The sequence below is a fragment of the Oryzias latipes genome, chromosome 14 (genome assembly GCF_053564925.1).
Source record: "Oryzias latipes strain Hd-rR chromosome 14, Olatipes_Hd-rR_3.1".
NCBI lineage: Eukaryota > Metazoa > Chordata > Actinopteri > Beloniformes > Adrianichthyidae > Oryzias > Oryzias latipes.
In genome coordinates, this window is record NC_136250.1 from 29,401,752 (window position 1) to 29,426,377 (window position 24,626).

The following is a 24,626-nucleotide window of genomic DNA, read 5'->3' on the forward strand; positions in this document are numbered from 1 at the left end:
TTGTTAAAATAAAAAAGTGATCAATTTAAAAAAAAACATAAATCATTTATTGTTTTTTCTCACCCTGGAAATGTTTCAGGATCTGATTCTTTGATGAAGAAAAACTCACTTTTGTCTGTTGTTTAGGTTTTTTTGTCAAAGCAAAAGTCGTTTTTTAAGTTGTTTTTTTTACTTCTTGTATTTCAGCGTGCGATGCAATGCAAAGCCCTTTCAGGTTACACGACCTTGAATTATGAATAACTGCAACTACAGCAGGTGCGTACAGCAAGGTCGGAGCAGGTTAATTTGCTGGCCACACCAGCCGCTCTCCTCTCAGGTTACAGCAAACACGCACAGTACTGGTCTGCATGTAGCAGCACCGGCACTGATAATGACAACAGAAGCATCAAACACTGATAAATGCCTGACTGTAATCTGTCTGCTTTGACAAAAATACAGTTCAATAAACGGATTAATCCGTTTTAATGCCATTTTTAAAAATGGCAGAATAAAGACCCCAAACCAATTCTTAAGGGTTAAAATAAACTAAAAGTTAGTTTGGATCTGGCATTTTTTTTTTTAAACTTGGGCACATTCTCTGTCAATTTCTTTTTCTTATTTTCTTTAGGGCTTCCCGTGACTGGATTCTTACGTTAACTGCTGGGATTCAGCCCCTGTAGTCCGGTTAAAGGAACTCACGGTTATCTTTAACGAAGCAGCACGCAGCTCGGCTTTTGCCGGCGGACACGCGCTGCGATTCTGTTGGCTGTGACCACATTGAGAGACTGAAATTTACCACATTTTTGGCTCCGTACAACCAGGAAGCAGCTGGTTGGCCTTAAAAATCTCTTAATGCAAAGTCATGTGTCTGTCATGCATGTACAGGAACTGACTGGGGTTGAAAATGCGACATTTTCTTTTGGAGAACCACTTGATGCTTTCCATCTCCAACAAATCATTCCCAGAGCAGCAAAAAGCAGACGCTGCTTTCAACAAACAAAAGAAGACGTTTTCAGCAAGAAAACAGCTTCTAAACATCAGGTCTACACAATTTGTAAAATAAAAGAGAAAGTTGAAAGTAAAAAGGTTCTATCTTGTCTATCTTATCCACTGAATGGCTTCAAACCACAGAACCTCTCCTCCCCATCATCTCTAAAGCACAGGGCCTTATGTTGTGTCAGCGCCATCACCACTGGCAGCAGAAGCAAAGAGCATCCATACTAAATGTGCTGCAATTTCATTGTGTAATTGCATAAAGTCAAGTTGTTCACAAACTAAACCTTTAGAGGAAAAGCTTGCAGCAGAAAGTGTACTTTTCACATCAGGGTCAAACAGAGACCACTTTGTTTAAATGAAGTAAAAGAAATGTGGGGAAAGGATGGGAAGAGCCAAAATGAGTCCAAGAACACAAGGATGACTCCCATCCAGGGGGTCATGAAAGAGTCAAAAGAAGATGGAAGGACCTGCACACCTCACTGGACTCAGTTCATGATCCAACAGTCAGTCAGAAAGTCACTTTAGGACAAACATGGATCCTTGGGAGGGTTCAGGGAAAACTGAGGAACATCTGGATTCTCCACAAAACGTCTGAACTAAGAAACAGCATTTCTGAAGAAGAACATTAGTGTAACAGTCAAACATGGTGGTGGCAGTGTGATGGTCTGGGGCTACCTGTTATAAATAATAATAATGCTAATGAAGGTTTTGGTTTATCCATGTAACGTTGTCTTGCAGTAGAGCATCTGGACGTAGAATCTCCTCTCTTGAAATGTTTCACCACTCAGTCATCTGTGTGTGTGGTGCAGGGTTCAAACCACACAAATATACTCCAACTGGTTGCCAATATTCCTTGGATGGTCTCATTAGGGGAACAAAAAGGGGTGAAGGTGAAAGTTTCATTGGTCCCAAAGTTGACCAAAACTCCAGCCCGACCACACTCTTTGATAATGTGACGAAAGCAAGAGGGATTACAAGAGAAGAAGCCTTTCACTGTCATGGAGCATCACTCAGGGGCATGAAGCCAATTGGATGAGCGGTGAAACCATGACTCAAGCTCAGGACATATTTCTAATAAGTCCTGAACAATAAAGTCCTCCATGGATTAAGTAGGTGTGTGTGTTGGCTTGGGGGCGGGGCTGGCAGCGCAGACTCTTCCTGGAAGGGGCTGTTCATCACTTAGTGACGTCACAATGTGAGGACCCGCTGGTTTGGGTGGCTGGTGCTCAGAGAGCAGGATTTTGGAGGAATGCTCAGAGATGGATGAATAGATCAAAATACCACTTTGGGGTCGTTGTTTTGTTTGAGGAATGAACATTATAATACACTAACAGGTTATTTAAGTCCTCTGCTGGATGATTAATAAACCCACAAGATGCAGGTTTTGAGATGTCATGTCAAAGTCAGGAACAAAACGGTCATTTTATGACATTCAACTAGTGAAAGAAAATGACATGAGAAACTCAGTCATCACAGGACTTTTAATGTTTACAAACCTGAATAAAATCAGGAAAATCTTTTTCCCAAATCAGTAAATGTCCCATTTTGTGGTGATATGAGCTCTTTTCTGGAGTGTTGTCCCATTTGAGCTGCAGAAGCTAAGTGAGGGTTGGTGCGCTGATTCTCGGGGCGGCTGAGGGGGATCAGAACAGCCTCCTTTCTTTGAAGTAAAGCCAGACACGTTCAGTTGCTCAGGTTGCCCGGGTTCTGAGCCAGCCTGTTGTCGGACTGAATTCTCCTTTGGCTCTCACCGCCTGCAGTTTGTGTACTGAAGAGTGAAAGACGTATCAGTTTCCTCAGCCCCCCTCCTCTCTGCAGGAGAAAGTGATCCCTGTTTGTAGTCCCTGAAGCTCTTGCAGAGTAAGGTTTTCACAGCTCTTTGATTACTCTTGGAAATATCTCCCCACAATCAATGGTGTGAATGCCTTGCTGATGGCTGGACCCCCGGATCCGTTACCATAGCATCAGTCTTTGGGTAAAATCTGATGCTTTCACTGGTCTCTGATACAGTCTGCGGGCAGGTTTCAATTTCCTGTCTTTCAATCAAAGGTCTGCCAGATGACATTTACAGCACCATTTCTCAAATTTTACAGCCGGCACATACACAAACAAACCTGAACAACGATCCCAGTATGCAAATCAGCGAGGTTTGTTTTTTGCATTTATCAGAAAGAACTTCCGTCAAATGGTGGGGGTGGAATGAGTCAGCCATTCACGGATAAACGGATGGGTTATTCTGTGATTCTTGATCAAAAAGGTGTTATTGACAAAGGCAGAGAGAAAGATGGATGGGAGGGAGGATCTGGCATCCCACCTCAGGGCGAGGCTGGCAAACCTCAGACGCTTTAGTCAACAGAAATGAGAGATGAGGTTCTGGCCCGGGAGGATTTGGCTCCAACAAGACGTCTAGGTGCCAGGCGTCATAAAGAGATCAGATTAAGGGGCTGCACTTCTCCCTGCAGTAGTACGTGTTGCCTGTTAATCCTTCATATGAAGCCATTTTATTCTGAAAGCCACCGAGTTCAGCACTTTATGGTATTACAGTATCTTATTCAGGACACGCTTTGTCTGGGACATGACTCAGCCAACACCGATGGCCCGCCAGGGTTTTGGATGCTGCTTAGTCTTGAGAGGCGGCGTATCTGCACAGGTGATCAGGAGCAGCTCTCTGACTCTTTAACCGGGCACATTTTGCACTTTTCCGTCACCTCAGAGTTTCATCTTTTGAAGAAATACTCTGATCCTTTCTGCAGTTTTTGGAATTATCACAACAGCCAGGCTGGGTACAGAAAGCTAATAAACAACTGCGATTGGTACACCCTTAGGTTGTGTCTGAATTCCCACCCTAACCCCTAACTACTAAAAAATCTATATAGTGCGGCATCATGTAGTTTCGTGAAATTTAAAGGCAATTCGGACACCATGCTCACTACTTTTCTTTTTTTTACGGCGGATATGACGTCATAGATTTCACGAAGTTAAAATCTCATTAAAATAAGCATTTTGTGACCAAAACATTGATGGTTTATCAAAAAAATACATTTAAATACATTTTTTCTGGTAAAAAAATAGTTCCAACGCAATGCATTGTGGTCTATATTCGCTGATCTACTGAGCATCGAGGCACACTGGTTTTTCGCAGAGACTTCCGGGAAATTTCCAAGGGACTCGATTTTGGCATTGTAGCTTCGGACAGCACTACAAAATGGCGAATGCACTGTATGATGCATCATGTTGGGGTTAGGGTGGGAATTCGGACTCACCCTCAGTCTTCCCTTACGGCGGATACAGACAAAAAAATGGGCAAAGCCGTACAGGGTCCGACGACTAGAGTGTGGTGTAACGGCACAATACGGCAGCATCACCTGTACCTCATCAGTGCGTGTAACCTCCCTCAACTTTACAAATACTTAACAACATACCTATCACACGCACAACAATGTTTTGTTCCATTTTGAGGACATGCCTTAAGGTGGCCGTGCAAGCCTCACCTGCGCCGCTCCCCTTAAGATGCAGTCACTCCTCTCTACAGACCGGAACAACCCAAAAACCTGCAGCATCCGTATAGGTATACCCCCCCCCCATAAGGGGGCATGTAAGAAAAAACCTTGACCTCCCCTCAAACCTTTGTTGACCCTCCCAGGTTGCTCCTGCAGCCGCATCCGTTGGTCAACTTTCTCTGCAGACAATGCACTAAAAACTCCAACAATGACACTAACTTTTTGCTGGCTTGTTTATATTCAGGAAAATAGAATAGATCTCTGGAAAAAAAACAAAAAAAAACCTGAAATTGGGTTAAATGGAAACACCTTAACCCCCCAAAAATAGTATTTTTTCAAAAATCCCAAAATGAATAACCCAAGAAAAACCCAAGTGCTTTCCGTGTGGTGATCAAAAGTTACAAAACTGAGGTGGTTTCCTGCAAACCTAAATAATGATTTCAGTTTAGACATTCCTAAATCTAATTTTAAGATTTCATTTGTTTTTAAATTTGTTTTACAACTTTAACATATAAAAAATTTCAAACATATTATTAAATGAATTTTAAGAAATCGTATAATGAAAAATTCTTGCAGATTTTTTTCACTTAAAACAGTTGGAAAACATCTCTGTTCTTTTTTGAGAAGGACGTTTTTTACAGAACGATAATGAAAGATAGCACATTAAAAATAAAGATGTGTTTAGAGCTGATAAGCAAAACTTGCTAGTAAAACTGGGAAATATTGTGGTTGTCAATGTTGGAACACTAAAGATTTTGTTCTGAAATGGATGAAATCTGCTTACATCAGAGCAGATTTATCAACCGGACAATCTAAAGCATTGACACGAGGAAGCAAACGGAAGTGAAATCGCAGTTTAGCTGCTTCTTTCGCACTTTCAAGTTTTATTTCCATCCGTTTCCTTCCACTTCCTCCAATTTAGAGTGACAGAGTGTGATCTCTTTCCTCAGAGGATGTTTGTCCCCTATTCGGGTTTGATGGGACCATCAATTCAGCCTCAAGAGATCCAGCTGCTGGTGGACTGCTCTCCAGTTCCCCCATAGATCTGCTTCCCTCTGTCAGCTTTCATTCCTCGCCTTATTGCTTGTGCACCGCTGTAACGTCACACCTCACACATCCTCTGTTTACGTTCACACACAGAACACAAGCAGCAGAGCTGGAATCCCGTTTTCTGTTGTTCTGCTGCAGTTTATGGACATCCGAAAGATGTAACTTTATGCATCAGCCGTAGACTCTTAGTTTGTCTTCATTGATCTCTGGATGTTTTTTGTAGCTTTCCCTTCTCAGAAGGATCAATAGAAGCTCTCTGTCACCGAGCAAAGACACAGAATAACAGCTTGTTTTATGCAGCGTGCATCAGTGATAACAACAAGCATTTGTGGTGACAGCAGAGTCCAACGAGAGAGACGGACCTGCATGTGCTTCACAGAGCATCATGTAAGGAGTCGTATTCAGGTCAGACAGCTCCTTCTCACCTGTTTCTGAGTAACGCTCGTGTTATAGTGACAACAGGCCAGCAGCCATGTGTGACGGTGTCGGACAGGAGTCACTAAGCTGTCAAACACAAAGTAAAGAGGAGCCGGGTTTCAAACAAAAAGCCTCAGGTTCTGTGAAAAGTTCTTCACCCAACTGAAGAACCTGGAAAGTTTAAGGTTTCCAAAGGAGAAACTAATGTTCAATAACCTAAATGTGAAAAAATGAGAATCGTACGTTTCTGGATTACAGTTGTTGAGAAGAATTAAATGACATTTACACGTCAGTTTTAGACATTCTCCTGTTCGCTTGTGGAACTTCTCAGTGACAAGTTTTGATTTGATTTGAAATGGTTTATTTCAAGCAATCAAGTAGGAAAAATACACAAAAACAATACAATCATCAGTTATACATTCGTCCAATAACTAATCAAACTTTGGATAATTAGACATATTAATAAAAATTGCTTGAAAGGGAGTGGAAGGAAGCAAATTTAGATAATCCCACCCCTGTTCTACCGTAACCATTTTATTTTATTTTATTTATTTATTTATTTTTTATTTAACTTGTCCTGTCCAACAGCTGGGCAGGCAGATGAGAGCTGAGGGCCTCTTGTGTTGGACATATTTTACTTTAACAAGAGGGGTTATGAATCTTGAGACAAACCAAAGGTATGTCTGAATAAACCCCTTTTGTAATTGAGGCCAAACTTTATTAATTTCAACCATGTTTGAAAATTTTGGGTGTTGGACCGGACGGAAAAGGAAAGAAGGGAAGAAAAAGGGAGGGATGTTAAAGAGAGAGGGAGGGTGATAATGGGAGGGGAGGGGGGATAAGATCATGAAGCAGCATAAAGCAACAAGTTTACTGGTTGTTTATCATTACGGTAAGGTTCAAATGTAGTACAAAAAGGGCGGGGCCTGTCCACACACACACTCGAATGTTATCAACACACCTGTTAACTGCAAAAATGTCCACATGTCGACATGCACACAAAACAGATAGTGTTCACACGCATACTTATGCCTTAAAACCAACCCTTGTGAAATATTTCAGTCATTCAATCATGCAAACTATTAGTGCAAAGGTGAGCTAACACCTGTGCTCAGGTGAGTGTTTATGTTCTTCTAAAATGGATGGTGGAACGTGAAAAGAAGGAGGGAGAGCGCCCAGCCACCCCCACACCCAGACCCCCGCGGCAGCAGCAGCGGCAGCCGGAATCCCCCCAACGCCACACGGCAGCAGGCAGAGAACAACCGCCCCGCGGGCGACCAAGACCGCCACCCAGGCTAGGGCCAGCAGGACCGCCGCGAGGCCCCCAGAGCCAGAGAGCAGGGAGGCGCGGAGGGAAAGAGAGCGCCGCCCCAGCCCAACCAGGAGAGCAGCCCCCCCGCCGCGCCGGAAGAGCCCAACGCAGGGCCCCACCGGAGAAGGACGCCCACGACCCCAGACGAGCACCCCATCACCACCCAGGAGTTCCGGGCATCCCCCCGCCCCAACCCCAGGTACGAGCCAGGACCCCCCAAGGGAGACCCGCTCCGCACTCCAGGCAGCCACCCACCCGGCCCACGGTTGGTCCAGGGAGGAGCAAGGCAGGGGCCCGCCGCCCCAGCCCAGGAGGGGGGAACCCCGGGGAAAAAAGGGGGCCCACGTGACCATTTTATAACATGATTTATCATTATCCGGTTCCAAACTTTTATCAGACAGAATTAAGAATCTTGCTAACAGGGTTTCAATATGCTGCAGCTAAAATCTGGAACAGCCTCCCTGAAGTCGTAAGACAAAAAAAAGGTTTAGTTCTGAAAAAAACATTTAATCGACACAAGACTCAAATTTTCTTTCAGTTAAACTCCATCCATCCATTTGCAGAACCCGCAAAATCCCTTATCGGGGTCATGAGGTTGCTGGAGCCTATCCTAGCTACAGAAAAGGTCTGAACAGGTACAGGTCTGCCCCAGGGCCACACAGTCACATTCACACACAGGGGCAGTTTAAAGACACCAATTAACCTATGAACCCACATTTTGTCGACTGTGGGAACCGAAGTTCCCGGAGAAAAGTCACATAATGCAGGAGGAGGACATGCAAACTCCACACAGCACTAATCACTATGCAGCCCCTAAGTTCAACAAATTTCTATTGAAAAAGGCTGTCTCTCCACGATGAAGTAAATGATCCAGAGAAGAGGAGGGAGCCTTGATGTCCACTGGTTTTCACTAAAGTATGTGTGTTTGGACTTTTGCAGCCTAACTGGGATCTGTTTTCCCCTCTGAGCTGTGTTCTCCTGTTCACTCTGCTCTTTCCTGGTAGAAAGTCTCCGTTTTACGGCTGTCTGCCGGGAAATGTGAGGAACTGTCAGCGCTCCGAGTCAACTGGTAAAGATGATTCAGAACAGCAGGTTTCAGCTGAGCTCCTCAAGGTTTAGCATCCTAAACATTCAAGTTCTGCCCGCTGCTAAATGTCTGTGTGTTCAGTCAATCCAAGCCTCGAATCACCCGATCCAGCAAACTGGCAGCAGAAGACCAGAGGTGTGGTTGATCCTGAGGGCCAGGTTTTTTTTTTTTATAACAAGCCAATCTTTCAACTTGCCGATTTTGCGCTGATCACATCCTGCATCCTTAGTTTGATATCAAGCAGTGAACTTTTAAGGATTTAAGCTCTTGTGATCCTATTTGTCAGGTTTTACCTCCTGGAACATTTTCTACATGTCCATTCTAAAAATGCTCACTTCCAGACTAAGTAATGGGGTTTCATTAAAGAATATTTGAGGTCACAAGCAGAATAATGTTTTCATTGATTTCTGACCACAAACGATTTGTTGAAAACAGCGATACATATTTGCAACGCTGGCAGATGTTTCCGGATATCCTCGTGGATTATAAAGTGCTCTTTATTTCAGATGAATATGATCATATCCATCACTGCTGTTTGGAAAACTGCATCTGAAAGCCGTGTTCTTAATCTACTTTGATCCATCAGGTTTCATAACAAAACAAGATCTTTCATAAATATATGGAAATGTAAATCAGAAACACTTGTTTGCGTCCGTGAAAACCAAGTGACTCTTTGAATGTATATGTCGTTATCTGCAACATGAGTTTGTTGATATGCAAAGAGGAGCTTTTCTTCTCTTAACGTCCCACCGACAGAGAGATAATTCATAGTGGAGGATACATTCAGTTGCATAGCAACCTGCAATTATGCATGCTGTCTGGGGAGAAGATGCTCACTCTCTGTATCTTTCTCTATTTCCTCCCAACTACACTAGACTGGTTCCTTTTCACAAGGCGTGGACATGATAAACACCATCTATTAGCCACGTCAAGAACAAGCTGATGGCATGCGGTCACGTGAGTGATGGAGGATTTGGCGACAGAAATTAATCAAATCGGAATGCATGTGCAACTCAGAGGAGCTCCGCTCCAGAAGATCAGACAGCGGAGAGATCAAAAGCAGCCGTGGTGGTGGTGGGTGGAGAGGGATAAAATGGCTGTAGTGGAGCTCAGGGGGCAATCACATTAAGCATGCTGAGGGGTGGTGACTTGCGTCTTGGGATCGGCGTGAAAACAGCAAGCTGCGCTGCTTTCAGAACGCCAAACCTGGATGGTCATTCCAGGCCGTAGAGTTTCCTGACTTTGACTCGGTGAAGGAAAAATACAAAGAAAAAACTTGAAAAAGTTGTCAGTTATTGAATAAATGTGGTGCTGGAAGATTCTGGAAGTCTTCTGCAGTTTACTCAGAGTGAAATTCTACCTTTCAAACAATCAAAGCAGCCAAACTGGGCGCGGCGTTTGGCATTTGAACAACCGCCCATAAATGGATGCTAGAGCACATGAATTGAAGGTGAAGAAAGTGCAGAACCAGCAACCATTACAGGAACTCCTGCATGTCAAGATACCCACCCTGAAATCAACAGGGAAATAGTATTTGATACTCGGTTGATTTAGTCGGTTTGCCCACCTACAAATCAATCAACAGTTTGTCATTTGAACCGTGAGAGATAGAAAATCAGAAAGAAAAGCAAGAATTAATACCAATGTATTTGCATTTCATGGGGTTAGACTGTCCTAATCAACCTGTCACCTGAATAGAAGACACCTGTTTGAACTAATCCCCTGTAGAAAATACACCTGTCCACAGAATCAGTCCATCAATCAGACTCCAAACTCTCCAACATGGGAAAGACTAAAGAGCTTTCAGTGACAACTGTTGGTGCAACTGGGCCAAAATACAAGACCATTTTGGCCCATCAATCCACCTGTAGGTCTGGGTGTCAAAAACAAGATCTGACCTGGTGGGGGTTTCCATTAACATGAGAACAGTGAGAAATCAACCTAAAACAACACGGCTGGAGTTACTTAACGATCTCAAAGCAGCTGGAACCAATATAACCATTGGTGCCACTTTACACCGCAATGGTTTCCATCAGAGCTCACAAGCAGAGCTTGGAAAGTCCCCCTGCTTAAGAAGGCACATGTCCGCCGGATGACTTTCATGATTTAGAGAGTGATTATGAGAAGGTGCTGAGGTCGGATGGGACCAAAACTGAGCTCTATGGTATCAGCTTAACCCGCCGTGTTTGGAAGAAGAAAAAGGCTGACCCCCAAGAAAACCATCCCCACTGTCAAGCATAGAGGTGGAAAACGTATGCTTTGGGGGGGGGGGTTTCCGTGCAGGGCTACTTCACACGCATGCCACTGAATTCAGTCGGGACAGAGTGATTTTTCTTTTATTTTTATAATGAGCACAAAATGTCTTCATTAAGCTCAAATTCTCCTAACAGGAAACTCACGAAGAAGTTAACCTCAGAGAAAACAGTGATGCTGTGCTGTACATTACAATACCAGTCAAAAGGCTTCTGGCCTTCACTAATGCAGAAATGACTGATTATGAAAAAAGAAGAAACTAGAGAAAAGAGGCAGAGAAAAGGCTGTATTTCTTCAGAAAAGGGAAAAACTGTGATTTGAGTGTCAGACTGGCTCCACTGATGGGATGTCGAAAACCAGTCTGAGGCGTCTTTGCCACCGAAATCACAGGAGGGGTTTGGAAACAAACTAAAATGACTTCTCAAGACCAGAGAAGAATCCAGCGATCGGTACTGAGATGGTCTCCAGGAAGGATTTGGCCTGAAAGTCAAAACTTCAAAAAGCCACCGAGCAGGTTTTATGTCAGATCAGCTCCTAGTATTACACTGTATGTCTTATGACAAAAATCAAACAACAAAGAAACCTTTTTTCCTCCCTTTATCTGTAAAAGCTAAGGCATTTAAACTGATTTGTGTGACAAAGGTAACATTGTAAATGCAAAGTGGGTTTAAGAAAGTGTTCAAAATGGTCACAACCTACAGTCCATCTGCAAGGCCTACCGAGCAGGATTGTGTCTGCAGGATCACACGTTTATCCGAAGGCAAGGCAGGTTTCACACACAGAGGCAGTTCAAAGGGCTGTTCAGAGAATCAAAAGCTTGTTTTTCTTTGCTGCCAGGTTCACCTGAAGGTAACCTGCAATCATTTTTAAGACTTATCTTAGAAATCTGACAGCTTTTGTTTCTTGATCCCTTTCTTCAGCTCTACCTCCCATGAAGAATTCCTGCTAATTCAAGTTCTTGTTCTAAATAAGGTCCAGTTACCCAAAGATCATGTGTGAGGCAACACATTAACCCTAGTGGGTCAGAACTCCCATGGCTGAGGTCATGGTTCTCAACAGAGAAAGGTAGTCTGCGAGGAATGCTTCTACATTTGGGTGGGGGAGCTTAAGTATCTTGGGGTCACGAGTGTGGGAGGATTGGAGCGGCATCTCCTGCTATGCGGCCACTGTGCTGGTCCGTTGGGGTGAAGCAAAGCTCTCAATTTACCGGTTGATCTTCGTTCCAATACCCACCTATGGACATGAGCTCTGGGTCATGACCGAAAGAACCGAATACAAGCTGCTGAAAGAACTTCCTCTGTAGGGTGGCTGGGCGCTCCCTTCCAAATAAGGTGAGAAGCTCTGTCACCTGGAGAGAGCTCAGAGTAGAGCCGCTACTCCTCCACATCCAGAGGAGCCAGTTGAGCTCTGGTCTAGATGCCTCTCTGGGGAGGCTTTCGACAGGCCTGGGAAGGCCTCAGGGTCCCCCCCATCAGAGGAACTGGAGGAAGTGGCCGGGAAGAGGAAAGCATCTTTGCTCAGACTGCTGTGCCCATGTCCCGTTCCCGGATGAGAGGAAGAAGATGGATGGAACCCCATTCTCTTTGTCTCTGTAGTTCCTCTGACCTCACAAACATGGCCACAGGTGGTGGACGTGACCTCATCGCTGATCTCAACAAGTCCAGCAGTGTGCGGTAGAACGTCAGGCACTCAGGTCCACATCCTTTTCATACAGGATGACAGGATACATACATTCATAAATATATCCTTGTCATGTAAAAGGCTGAGTCGAATTTAAACCTAACGTGATGTCCTGCACTACTCGTCTTTTTACAAGTAAACCGTCATAAATATGAAACGTGTATGAATAGTTAAAGTTAAATCTATTTTTAATATTTCTCCCTCTGCTGAAGTTTTCATGCTGCACCACTCCTGTAAAAGTATTTTTTTTTGTTTTTTTGTTTTTGCATCAGAACATCCGAAGGCGGACAAGTGAAGCAGAGGCAGCGTCTTTCGGTTCCCACCAACCCCTCTGCACCTCAGAGTTCACATCGACCTTACAAGTCGCCAAAAAGAGACTTTGATCCAGATCAAGCATCAGGAAAATCCTTTAACTAAATTTATCTCACAGCCAAACAAATCCTGATCTGGTTCGGTTTGCTTCAAACCGTAAAATCTTTGAATACCTTGACATTTTTGACCTCTGATGACTCTGGCAGCTACTGACAGAAATGTTTCAATGTTTTATAGTAGAGGTGAAGCAAATCCAGAAAAGATTCTTAAGAAGTTCAGATCTGGAAAACAGTTGTTTCCTGTCAAAACACCACTAAGGAACAGTATACGCTTTCTTCCACGGTAGTGGGAGGGGAAAACTTTTACCAGCGTTTAGTGTTAGGCTGCGTCTTTGAAAAACAAATGACAACAAATTTGAGTTTTGGATGGAGACAAAAACGCTGCTGTTGTTCCTAATTCCCTGCAGATGCTTTTACACTTGAAAGCTTCCAAATAGTAAAGATTTCCAATATTTTCTAACAAACTGAACAGATCTTTTAAAGCATATATCATTTCAGAGCATAATAAGCTCAAACCATGAGGCCTTTAATCTGCAGTCTAAACAAATTTAGCGTCGGTGAATAGGCGACCAGAGTAATGCAATATGCACAACATGGTGTCGAAACCGAAACACGGCGGTTGGGTCCGCAACCCGACACGCTCTGCTCTTACCGCTCAACTGATGGACACTGACACAACAGTAATTAAAACTCCCGGCTGCTGTTTATTTATTTAGTCGGCATTCAGAGAGCTGCATGCTGGGAATCCATTCCAGTGCTTTAACTGAGGGTAATGAGGCGTATTTGATAGCGGGCGCACACAAAGTGGTAATGGATCGGGGCTGCCGCGGCCGTTCCAGATCTTTGCAAAGTTATGGAATCACGGTGGAACAATGATCCGACAGATCAAAGTCACCCGAGCAGGTGTGAAAACCTGACAGTTGTCAGCGTTTGCTGGTCCGTCCGTTTCTTCCAAGCTAAAGAAAGTCATCATGAAAATATAACTGTAAAGCTTCTTTATGTAGAAGTTAGCCTTATACTTCTCTGGGATTAATGCACTAATACTACACTTGAAAGTATTTGTTAATCAAATCTAAACAAGTATATTGGAGCATTAAACTGAAAATCTTTAAAAAAAAAAAGAAATTGGAGCAGTAATTAAATAACAAGGCACACTGGACAAGATCTAATGAACATCTTAAGTAAGCTGCAGGGATTCTCAGTAATCCTGCAGAAAATTGCATGAGATTTTCATAAGAGAAGGAACTGAATACATAGTGTTGTTTGGGGGATTTTGCTCATTAAAATCTTTGCCCTCGTCGCCTGCTTGTGGTTTCCACCAGCTCCTCGCGGGCGCCGTTTTCTGCCCTCACTGAGACCCAGAGTTTACCCTTTTGTGCCTTACGGCGGGCATTGTATCGCTGGGAGGGTGTGGTAATGACTCAGCGCTGTTCGAACTGACAGGCGAATTAGGCCCTGAACTACGATGGTATCAGCTCACCTGCAGGCAGTTATCTGTGTTCTGGTCTGATCTATAGAGGCTCATCCGGGTTTTCATGGGAAGTGTCAATGATCCTGTAAATGGCTCTGAGTAAAGGGGGATGAACGGGTGTGATGTTCCAGTCAGAAACACAAAAAACTAGTCTCACAGTCAAAAACTATGGAGAGAGTAGAATAATGGAGAAAGAGCAGAAGACTTGCAAACAAACAACAAACAAACATTCATGGTTTTGGGTTCAGTAACAACAGAACATAAACAGAAAGCAGAGAAATGGTGATGTTGTTCACTCTTATTTTTCAAATAAAACTCCAGTGAATGCATTTCTTGACACAAAAACTGGATTGTGCCTTCTGAATGTCAGCCCCATGGCTCACATACCTGCTTTCTATCTACTTTGGTATCCATGCCAACCAGTTTGGAAAGTACCATCAGAGCATGTGGAGAGCATTTAATTTTGATAACATTCTGCTTCAGTGTGCCAGCATGATAGAAAAACTGCCAAATTCTGTAATTCATCCAGGCAAAACAGTCAATATAACCCCAGCATTAACCCTTTCATTAGGAGCTGATGAGAGCTGGGAAAAGCCGGGAGTCCTGACTGCTGCCATTGTGACTGTCTGCACACTCATTTTTAGCTCATTTTTATTCTTTACGTGTCTCCATTTACTCCACTTATTGCATATAAATAAATCAAGTTGTCTATTCATTTAATATCTATTACTTTATTTTAGCAATAAATTGATTCTACTCAGTAAATTTCAAACACTTAACGCCTCAGACCCGTTCGCTTGTATGGGCGTTCCCCTTTAAGGGTGCTGCAGGTTTTTGGGTCGTCCGGCTCCCTGGAGGGCCGTGAAGAGGAGCATCTTAAGACCGTGTCACACAGCCACTGATGCCTCTCTGTGGAGGCTCTTGACGTGCGCATATGACACAGATTAAAATTGGTCATACGTGAAAATACGTGGAAAAAGGGAGAACAGCTGTGGTTCTTCACGTGAAATCTTCAGAAATGTATCATGACTGAACCACGTTAAAACTATGGAAAACGTATGAATAAACCACACAAAGAACACAAAAATCAACATAGAACATGAACCGTGTGTGATTATTGTGCTGTTTATATGCAATCCATTAGCAATTTGTGCGTCGATTACATAATTTTAGCGTGATATGTGCGCCGTATACGTGATATAAAAGTTATACATCTATGATACATGCATGAAAAGTCCGTTAGACATACGTGAAACATAAACTACATAAAATACGCATAAGCTGCCTAATTCTCAACCGATCCAAAGTTTTGAAAAACTGAATTATGTAAAGACTCGTCGGCCGAAACCCTCCACGGACATCTGTGCACATCGCCGAACGACGGACGCAAGAGACACTGATGAATGATGTATATCACACACAAAAGACCATAATTTTAGCCACAGCTACCTCAACGGACATCATGAAAATGGAATGTACCATTGTTGTGCATGTGGTGTTTCATGAAGCATTCATTAGGCTTATGCAAACTACATGCAATTAAGATTATGCAGTCATCCGGCGTCCATAAGCCACACTCTAGTCATTTGTAAGGTGTGAGTTCTGGCTATAATAATAATGCTAATACGTTTTATTTAGAATGCGCTTAACATTTTGAGGAAAAATTTCATAGCGCTAGCTCTTTCTTCACGGTGGACAAACGCTGCACGTACGAGTGTGTATGTGATACATTAGTGCACGTAGGATGTCCACACATACTACACTCTGATTGTCCGACAGTCAGGCTGCAGCGAGGAGCGCGCACGTATCACGTGAACAGCGCTAACGGGCTCCTTATGCAGTCTACAGGATTTGGCGGGGTTAAAAAGATGAAAAATCCATACGACACCCCTGCTTCTCCCTTACTTCACCTTAACTTACCCTCACCTGTTTAATTAACATGTTCACAATGATATGTTATCCACAGCGTGCATGTAGGAGAACATTTATACCAGTACGGGTTCACAGAGCGTGCTCCGTACAGTTTTGACAGCCCGAATCCACCTATACAGAAATATCCTCAACTTTTTTTAAAGAAATTCACAATTCTGTGTTAAACTGAATCGTGTATTACACCATTGAATTGGAGTGTGGGTAAAATAAAGGTTGTATCCCTTTAACGTTTATTGTCCGTTGTCCGAGGGTCAAAGACATGTCCTAAATTTACTTATTCTTTTTATTACATGACACAGGCTTATTATGAGCCAACTGTAATATTTTTTGTCACTGTTACTTGGAAATGAAAAATAGTTTTTTCTTGTTTTTTTGTGTTTTGTTTTTGTTTTTTGGGATACTCAAATATACGGAGCCCGTGTCCTGACATTAAGATATAAAAATATATCTTGTTCCCACAGATTAATATCTTGTTCCCACAGGTTATTATGTCGTTCGCACGAAATACTATTCCGTTCCCACAAGATACTATTGCGTTCCCTCAAAATACTATTCCGTTCCCTCGAAATGATTAACTCGTGCGAACGCAATAATTATGTCGTTCGAACGCAATAATTAATCCGTTCGAACGCAATAATTATTCACGTCATAAGTCATTCACGCGGATATGCTCTCTGTACGCCGGCAAAAGCCGCTTTCAGCGGTAACTTCCGTGTCTCTGTGACCCATATTCGTTCAAAAAAGGAACATGAAAAACAAAAATGATCACTTTATTACTGTCTCAATGAATATAAGAAAAATATCAAAAGATTTATGATAACTAGGCTGCTTTGTCATACGATAGCTCCTGCTAGGCTACTACTAGCTCCGCCGCAGAGCTCTCTGATCATGTATGCCGGCATTTGGGCAACTGGCTGGTCTGTTGTCAGACAGCTGATATTGTAGTTTAGGGTCGAATAGGAATAATAATATTCAGGACTTGTCTTTTATTAACTTTAGCAGTCAGTATCTTTACATTCGAAGGCTATTAGGCTACATGCTAACTGACTAGCCGATCATTTCCTGTTATTAATTTACGTCATAGATTTACAGCAGATACCTTCACATTTCTGTCTGTGTGTGTCTCATTACATTGCATTGAAGACACGGAGGATGTTTAGAGAACAGATTTATTTATTTTAAAAAGCACAGAAGCATCCATCGTATTCACGTTCACATCATCATCTGGTACGCCCTCAGTCATCTTGCTGCAAAAGCCGCTTCCTGCCGCTACTTCCGTGTCTCTGTGAGCATTCAATAGGGGTAAAAATAAAAGCAAGAATGGTCGATCTGTTATTTTCTCGATGAAAATCTGAAAAATATCATATTAAGCTGGATGCTTCGCCTAAAGCACTTACCTTTAGCTTGTAGCATAACAACAATAGCAGTACGTCCCGTTTCCCAGAGTGCTTTGCTGCAAATCACTGGCCAATCATTGGTCTTGTTGTTAGACCTTGGTCACAGGGACACGGTGATTGGTTAGTGATTGGCAGCAAAGCACTCTGGGAAACGGGACGTACTGCTATTGTTGTTATGCTACAAGCTAAAGGTAAGTGCTTTAGGCGAAGCATCCAGCTTAATATGATATTTTTCAGATTTTCATCGAGAAAATAACAGATCGACCATTCTTGCTTTTATTTTTACCCCTATTGAATGCTCACAGAGACACGGAAGTAGCGGCAGGAAGCGGCTTTTGCAGCAAGATGACTGAGGGCGTACCAGATGATGATGTGAACGTGAATACGATGGATGCTTCTGTGCTTTTTAAAATAAATAAATCTGTTCTCTAAACATCCTCCGTGTCTTCAATGCAATGTAATGAGACACACACAGACAGAAATGTGAAGGTATCTGCTGTAAATCTATGACGTAAATTAATAACAGGAAATGATCGGCTAGTCAGTTAGCATGTAGCCTAATAGCCTTCGAATGTAAAAATACTGACTGCTAAAGTTAATAAAAGACAAGTCCTGAATATTATTATTCCTATTCGACCCTAAACTACAATATCAGCTGTCTGACAACAGACCAGCCAGTTGCCCAAATGCCGGCATACATGATCAGAGAGCTCTGCGGCGGAGCTAGTAGTAGCCTAGCAGGAGCTATCGTTTGACAAAGCAGCCTAGTTATCATAAATCTTTTGATATTTTTCTTATATTCATTGAGACGGTAATAAAGTGATCATTTTTGTTTTTCATGTTCCTTTTTTGAACGAATATGGGTCACAGAGACACGGAAGTTACCGCTGAAAGCGGCTTTTGCCGGCGTACAGAGAGCATATCCGCGTGAATGACTTATGACGTGAATAATTATTGCGTTCGAACGGATTAATTATTGCGTTCGAACGACATAATTATTGCGTTCGCACGAGTTAATCATTTCGAGGGAACGGAATAGTATTTTGAGGGAACGCAATAGTATCTTGTGGGAACGGAATAGTATTTCGTGCGAACGACATAATAACCTGTGGGAACAAGATATTAATCTGTGGGAACAAGATATATTTTTATATCTTAATGTCAGGACACGGGCTCCGTACAAATAGCATCTTCAACATAAAAAAAAACCAAGACACAAACATCAAAGTTTGAACTAAATGGTGAATTGCCGCTTCCTTTGGATTTATGTGAAATAAATGAAGAAAAGGCGGCAGCATCAAGTTGACATCTGATTTCAGTTTTAAAGCTAAACCTATGTCCATGTTGTGTTTGGCTCAGGCTTTGATGAAAGTGGTGATGTATTACCTCATCAAGATGAGCATGAATCACAAATCATTAGATCCTAAGTGTGCCCCTTTACTAATGGCTGATGTAGGAGGAATCATTCAGGCTAAGCATTGGCTTTTTAATTTAGTTGTTTGCTGCTTTTAGACCTTAGCCGTGAGGGTTGTTTTCCGGTGAATTTTTGCTCATTAATAAAATCTACATAACAATGAGCGGCGTGGAGGGACTTCACAGCCTGGTTAGAGCAGGTTGAACAAAGGCAGAAAAAGCCTCCTCAGATCCAGCTGCTTCTGCAGGGCGACCGGCTCTGTGGCCACAGATCTTCCCTCTGACTGCAGCCACATCTGCATGCATTAGCGTGTGCTGCCCTCGATCAATAGTGGAGGAGCTTCAAAGAGCCAGCGGGCTCCGCAGAGGAGAGGTGCTGGGACAGAAAGCATGGGGGGCCCGTGGACTCCTGACTCCTATTGTGTTGTGGGTTTTTTTTGCCTTTGGCCTCCGCACTGGCAGGCACGTAGCGGCGGTTCAGTTCAGGACATGAAACGAAGTCTTGGGAGCGAGGCGAGAGAATGAGCAGACGCAGCAAACACGACGGGGATCTCTTAATGCAGAGCAGTCCTGCAATGTGGAACACGTGCGATTTTGAACACTAGAGCATCAATCCAGAGCTAATTCTGTATCTCATTGCAAATGACACAGTCATTAATCTGTTGGTTTGGAAAAATTGGTGGACTTTGGAACCAGGGATTTGACTCCGTTTATCCCCAGCTGCTATTTCAGTCCCAATTGTGCCGGGTGATCCACACGTACAGTTGCTCCCCCACCCAACAAACAATTGAGAGCCCATTTGTTACTCTGATTTCTGAAAATGCTACAGAACCTTATGAAAGAAGCAGCAGCTTTAAATGAATTATGTTCTTATAAATTCAGAGGATGGTTGTAGGAGTTAAGACATTGTTCATTAAGACGACAATGACAAAGGTTTGGGTCCGCAGATAAACAGCCACAGATAAGGTTGTATTTAAACAGGAGCTGTAAAAACTCTAAAGAACTCAGTATTTGTGACGTTTGGACAAGAACACAGAAACTTCTGGTCCCATTCGATCATCTATTGATTTATTTTCAAAACGTTCCCAGTGGTCATTTAATGAGGATCATGACGTTTTTAGCCAAAATCCAAAAACTTGTGTCGTTTTACAGGACATAGTTTCTTTAGAGCGGGAGGAATTCATCAGACATCCTGAGCTGTGGGTGGGACTGCTGGTGAGGAGCAACCCTGCCCCCCCTTCCCCTTCCTGCTGCTGAGAGCTCTCTGTTTACATGCTCTCCTACTAGATCACAGCCCCAACCGATCATTACAGGCGCAACAATTCTGATATAGATTCCTGCTCAGACGAGGAAAACAAAGACGAGAATGGATCTATTTGTCTGCAGGTGGAAGCATCAGAATGGGGCGGAGCAAGGAGCTTGTGGCCCCGCCCAGTGTATTTTCTATGTCACAGATACGATCTTTATAAAACAGCGTTTTTTTCCTCTGCTCCTGATTCACAAGAACATGCCAAAAACCCAGTTTTCATCGGAGTAATAGAAGAAAAAAGATCAATCAATCAAACTTTATTTATGAAGCACTTTTCATATAAATGTATAACACAAAGTGCTTTACATTAAAACAAAACAAAAGAAATAATATAAAAACAAGCACTAAAATTAAAATAAACAAGCACAAAAAATAAAAAATTAAAAAAGGGCCCCCTCTCCCTGTACCTACACAGCCCCCCACTTCTTTCACATCTCCCACCCCCTAACTGATGAGGAAAGACAATGAGAAATGAGAAATAAGAAATAGGCTGAGCACGAAAACAAGATGTTGGAAACGCTAATAATTAGAACCTCCCGCCTGTGAACAGCTGTACAACCAGCCAAATGCAGCATCACAGGCGGGGACCGCTCCACCACAGCAAAGAGGAGACGCATGTCCCCATCCAGAGCTGCAGTGGCTGAACTGAGGAAACACTGGAAAAAATAAAACATTGAAATAAGGTAAATTTAAATAAAATAACACGTTAAAATCTTGTGTAAGTTCATAAAACAAGATAAAATGGATAAAGAAAAACAAATAAAAAAATAAAAAAATAAAACAAATAAATAAATAAATAGTGGTATTAAAGAATGTGCTTAAGGCCAGGTTAAAAAGATGGGTCTTTAGCCTTTTCTTAAAACTTCAATGCTCTCTGCGGCTCTCAGGTCCTCTGCAGACTGTTGCATAAACGGGGGCCATAGTGTAGAAAAGATGCCTCTCCGTAGGTTTTGATTTTTACAGTCGGAACGGTTAGAAGACCAGTGCCAGAGGATCTCAGGGTCCGCGAGGGTTCATACTTTACTAAAAGATCTGATAAATAAGAAGGCGCAAGACCCTTAAGACATTTAAAAACGCTTAAAAGTATCTTAAAATCAATCCTGAAGCATATGGGGAGCCAATGCAGGGATTTTAAAATTGGGGTGATGTGAGCCCGCCTCCTGGTCTTTGTGAGAACTCGTGCAGCAGAGTTCTGGAGAAGTTGAAGGTTCCTAATGTTAGTTTTTGGAAGACCAGCAAGCAGGGCGTTAAAATAATCCCTTTTACTCATGATAAAAGCATGCATAAGCATCTCCATATTAGCAAGAGAGAGTAGTGGGCGGAGCCTAGCCAGATTTCTAAGATAATAAAAAACAGTTTTAACCACCTGTTTTATACTGTATGTGGGATAAAAGTTAGCTTAGAGTCAAAATAACGCTCACCAGGATGAGAAGAAAAGGATAGTGACTCTGTAAATATGGACCAAAAAGATTTATTAAAATGGAAACGTTGACATTTTGAGATGCATAAAAGGAAAAAAAGATTTCCCGTGAAAAAGCTGCATTTCCATTTTTAAGGCATTGGTTAGTAGGAGGGCAAAGCTTCAGGCAATGATAAACCTGTTAACAGGAAGCAAACTATCTCATCAATGTTTACACTGTAAAAATGGACCCCTAGAAATAAGTTGAAAATTTTTAAAAGTAAATAAAAGATCTTTCAACAAGCAAAAAAAATAGAGTAACAAAAATGGTCTCACCAAGAGTTCCTGTTTTAAAAGAAGTTTTAGTCAAGATAGAATATAAGATCATTTTTCTTGAAAAGACTTGAAATTGTTCTTAAGGTTAATTTTTGCAGTTTAAATAATTATCTACATGATCAGATTTAATAATCTGCTTGTGTTTGCTGATCAACTGTCATTAAAGGTTATCTTTGTTATCTTGAGAAAGATAAAAATAAAAAATGTAAAAGTTTCTGTTGCATTTGAGTTTTTCATTTTGTTGGATTAGTCTGGAACGAGATTAGCCAAATTAACAGACAAAAGTGGCCGTCCTATGGAGTTCTCTTAAAACAGATTAGAAAAAAACAGCTCAAAAAGTCACAACTTGTGAGTTCAGGTTTGAACTTTTCATTTTCATTGACAAAATCTAATATAAAATGTTTTCCTTTAATCTTTGTCATTAAAATGCCTGTGTTAAGAGCTTTATCTTAAATATTTGCCTTAAAATATTCTTTTCAAGTTTACAAACATTACATTTGCCAAATATATCAGGAAGAATATCTAATCGTATATTTTTCCTCTTTTTTTCTTTGTAAAAAAACAAGAAATGAATTAAAAACTTCATTAAAGTACATTCTAGCGGGCAGGTTTGGTGTGAAGGAAAGGAATCTGGAGGGACAGATGGTGGTGGACTTTGCGAAGAGGATGGAAATGGCTGTAGTCAACACTTACTTCCAGAAGAGAGAGGAACATAGAGTGACATACAGAAGTGGAGGTAGGAGTACTCAGGTGGACTACATCCTATGTAGACGAGGTCATTTGAGAGAGGTTAATGACTGCAAAGTGGTGGTAGGAGAGAGTGTAGCCAGACAGCACCGCATGGTGGTGTGTAAGATGACTCTGGAGGTCAGGAAGAAGAAGAGAGGGAAAACAGAAAAGAAGACCAAGTGGTGGAAGCTACAGAATGAAGAAACTTGTGAGGAATTTAGGCAGAAGTTGAGGCAGGTCCTGGGTGGTCAGGATGAGCTTCCAGAGGACTGGGAAACTACAGCAGAGATTATCAGGGAAACAGGTAGGAAGGTGCTAGGTGTGTCATCTGGAAAGAGGAAAGACGGTAAAGAGACTTGGTGGTGGAATGAGGAAGTACAGGAATGCGTCCAGAGGAAGAGGTTGGCTAAAAGGAAGTGGGATGTAGAAAGGACTGAGGAAGGTAGACAGGAGTACAAGGAAGCGCAGCGTAGAGTGAAGAGAGAGGTGGCAAAGGCCAAACAGAAGGCTTACGATGAGCTATATGACAGGTTAGACACAAAGGAAGGAGAGAAGGACTTGTACAGGCTAGCCAGACAGAGAGACAGAGATGGGAAGGACGTGCAACAGATAAGGGTGATTAAGGACAGAGATGGAAAGGTGCTAACAACCCAAGAGAGTGTACAGAAAAGATGGAAGGAGTATTTTGAGGAGCTGATGAACGAGGAAAATGACAGGGAAAGAAGGGAGGAAGATGTGGTTGTTGTGGAGCAGGAAGTAGCAGAGATTGGAAAGGATGAGGTTAGGAAGGCTCTGAAAAGGATGAAGAGCGGAAAGGCCGTTGGTCCTGATGACGTACCTGTGGAGGTATGGAAGTGCCTAGGAGAGACAGCAGTGGAATTTCTAACAAGGTTGTTCAATAGGATTTTAGAGAGTGAGAAGATGCCTGAGGAATGGAGGAGAAGCGTTCTGGTTCCGATCTTTAAGAACAAGGGTGACACGCAGAACTGCAGCAACTATAGAGGAATAAAGTTGATGAGCCACACAATGAAGCTGTGGGAAAGAGTAGTGGAAGCCAGGCTTAGGAAGAAGGTGGAGATTTGTGAGCAGCAGTATGGTTTCATGCCCCGTAAGAGCACCACTGATGCCATTTTTGCTTTGAGAATGTTGATGGAAAAGTACAGAGAAGGTCAGAAGGAGCTGCATTGTGTGTTCGTAGATTTAGAGAAGGCGTATGACAGGGTGCCGAGGGAGGAGCTGTGGTACTGTATGAGGTCGTCTGGAGTGGCAGAGAAGTATGTCAGGGTAGTTCAGGACATGTATGAGAGAAGTATGACGGTGGTGAGATGTGCTGTAGGTCAGACAGAGGAGTTCAAGGTGGAGGTGGGACTACACCAAGGATCAGCTTTGAGTCCTTTTTTGTTTGCTATGCTGATGGACAGGCTGACAGACGAGGTAAGACAGGAATCTCCCTGGACAATGATGTTTGCGGATGACATTGTAATTTGCAGTGAGAGTAGAGAGCAGGTGGAGGAACAGCTAGAGAGGTGGAGGTTTGCTCTGGAAAGAAGAGGTATGAAGGTCAGTCGTAGTAAGACAGAATACATGTGTCTGAACGAGAGGGATCAAGGTAGAAGCGTTAGGTTACAGGGGACTGAGGTGAAGAAGGTGCAGGAGTTTAAGTACTTGGGGTCAACAGTTCAGTGTGATGGGGATTGTGGAAAAGAGGTGAAGAGGCGAGTGCAGGCAGGTTGGAGCGGTTGGAGGAAAGTGTCAGGAGTGTTGTGTGACAGAAGAGTGCCAGCAAGACTCAAAGGAAAGGTGTACAAGACAGTGGTGAGACCAGCTCTGCTCTATGGGTTAGAGACGGTAGCAGTGAGACAGAGACAAGAGGCTGAGATGGAGGTAGCGGAGATGAAGATGTTGAGGTTCTCCTTAGGAGTGACCAGGTTAGACAGGATAAGGAACGAGTACATCAGAGGGACGGCTCATGTTGCCTGTGTCAGCGACAAAGTC

General features: G+C 42.7%; 1 protein-coding gene and 2 long non-coding RNA genes across 3 annotated transcripts in view; 1 reads left to right on the forward strand and 2 right to left on the reverse strand.

Moving 5' to 3' along the window:
- tmem132e (transmembrane protein 132E) overlaps window positions 1-24,626 on the reverse strand; it is a 476,675-nt gene that overhangs the window by 254,085 nt on the left and 197,964 nt on the right. The gene's annotated exons all lie outside the window — the stretch shown is intronic.
- LOC144983715 (uncharacterized) lies at window positions 17,204-17,533 on the reverse strand. Its single transcript, XR_013647485.1, has 2 exons — window positions 17,446-17,533; window positions 17,204-17,331 (listed from the first exon to the last, which is right to left on the reverse strand). It is a non-coding gene; the product is annotated as an uncharacterized LOC144983715 (long non-coding RNA).
- On the forward strand, window positions 17,570-17,878 carry LOC144983716 (uncharacterized). The gene is made up of 2 exons (XR_013647486.1): window positions 17,570-17,636; window positions 17,751-17,878. It is a non-coding gene; the product is annotated as an uncharacterized LOC144983716 (long non-coding RNA).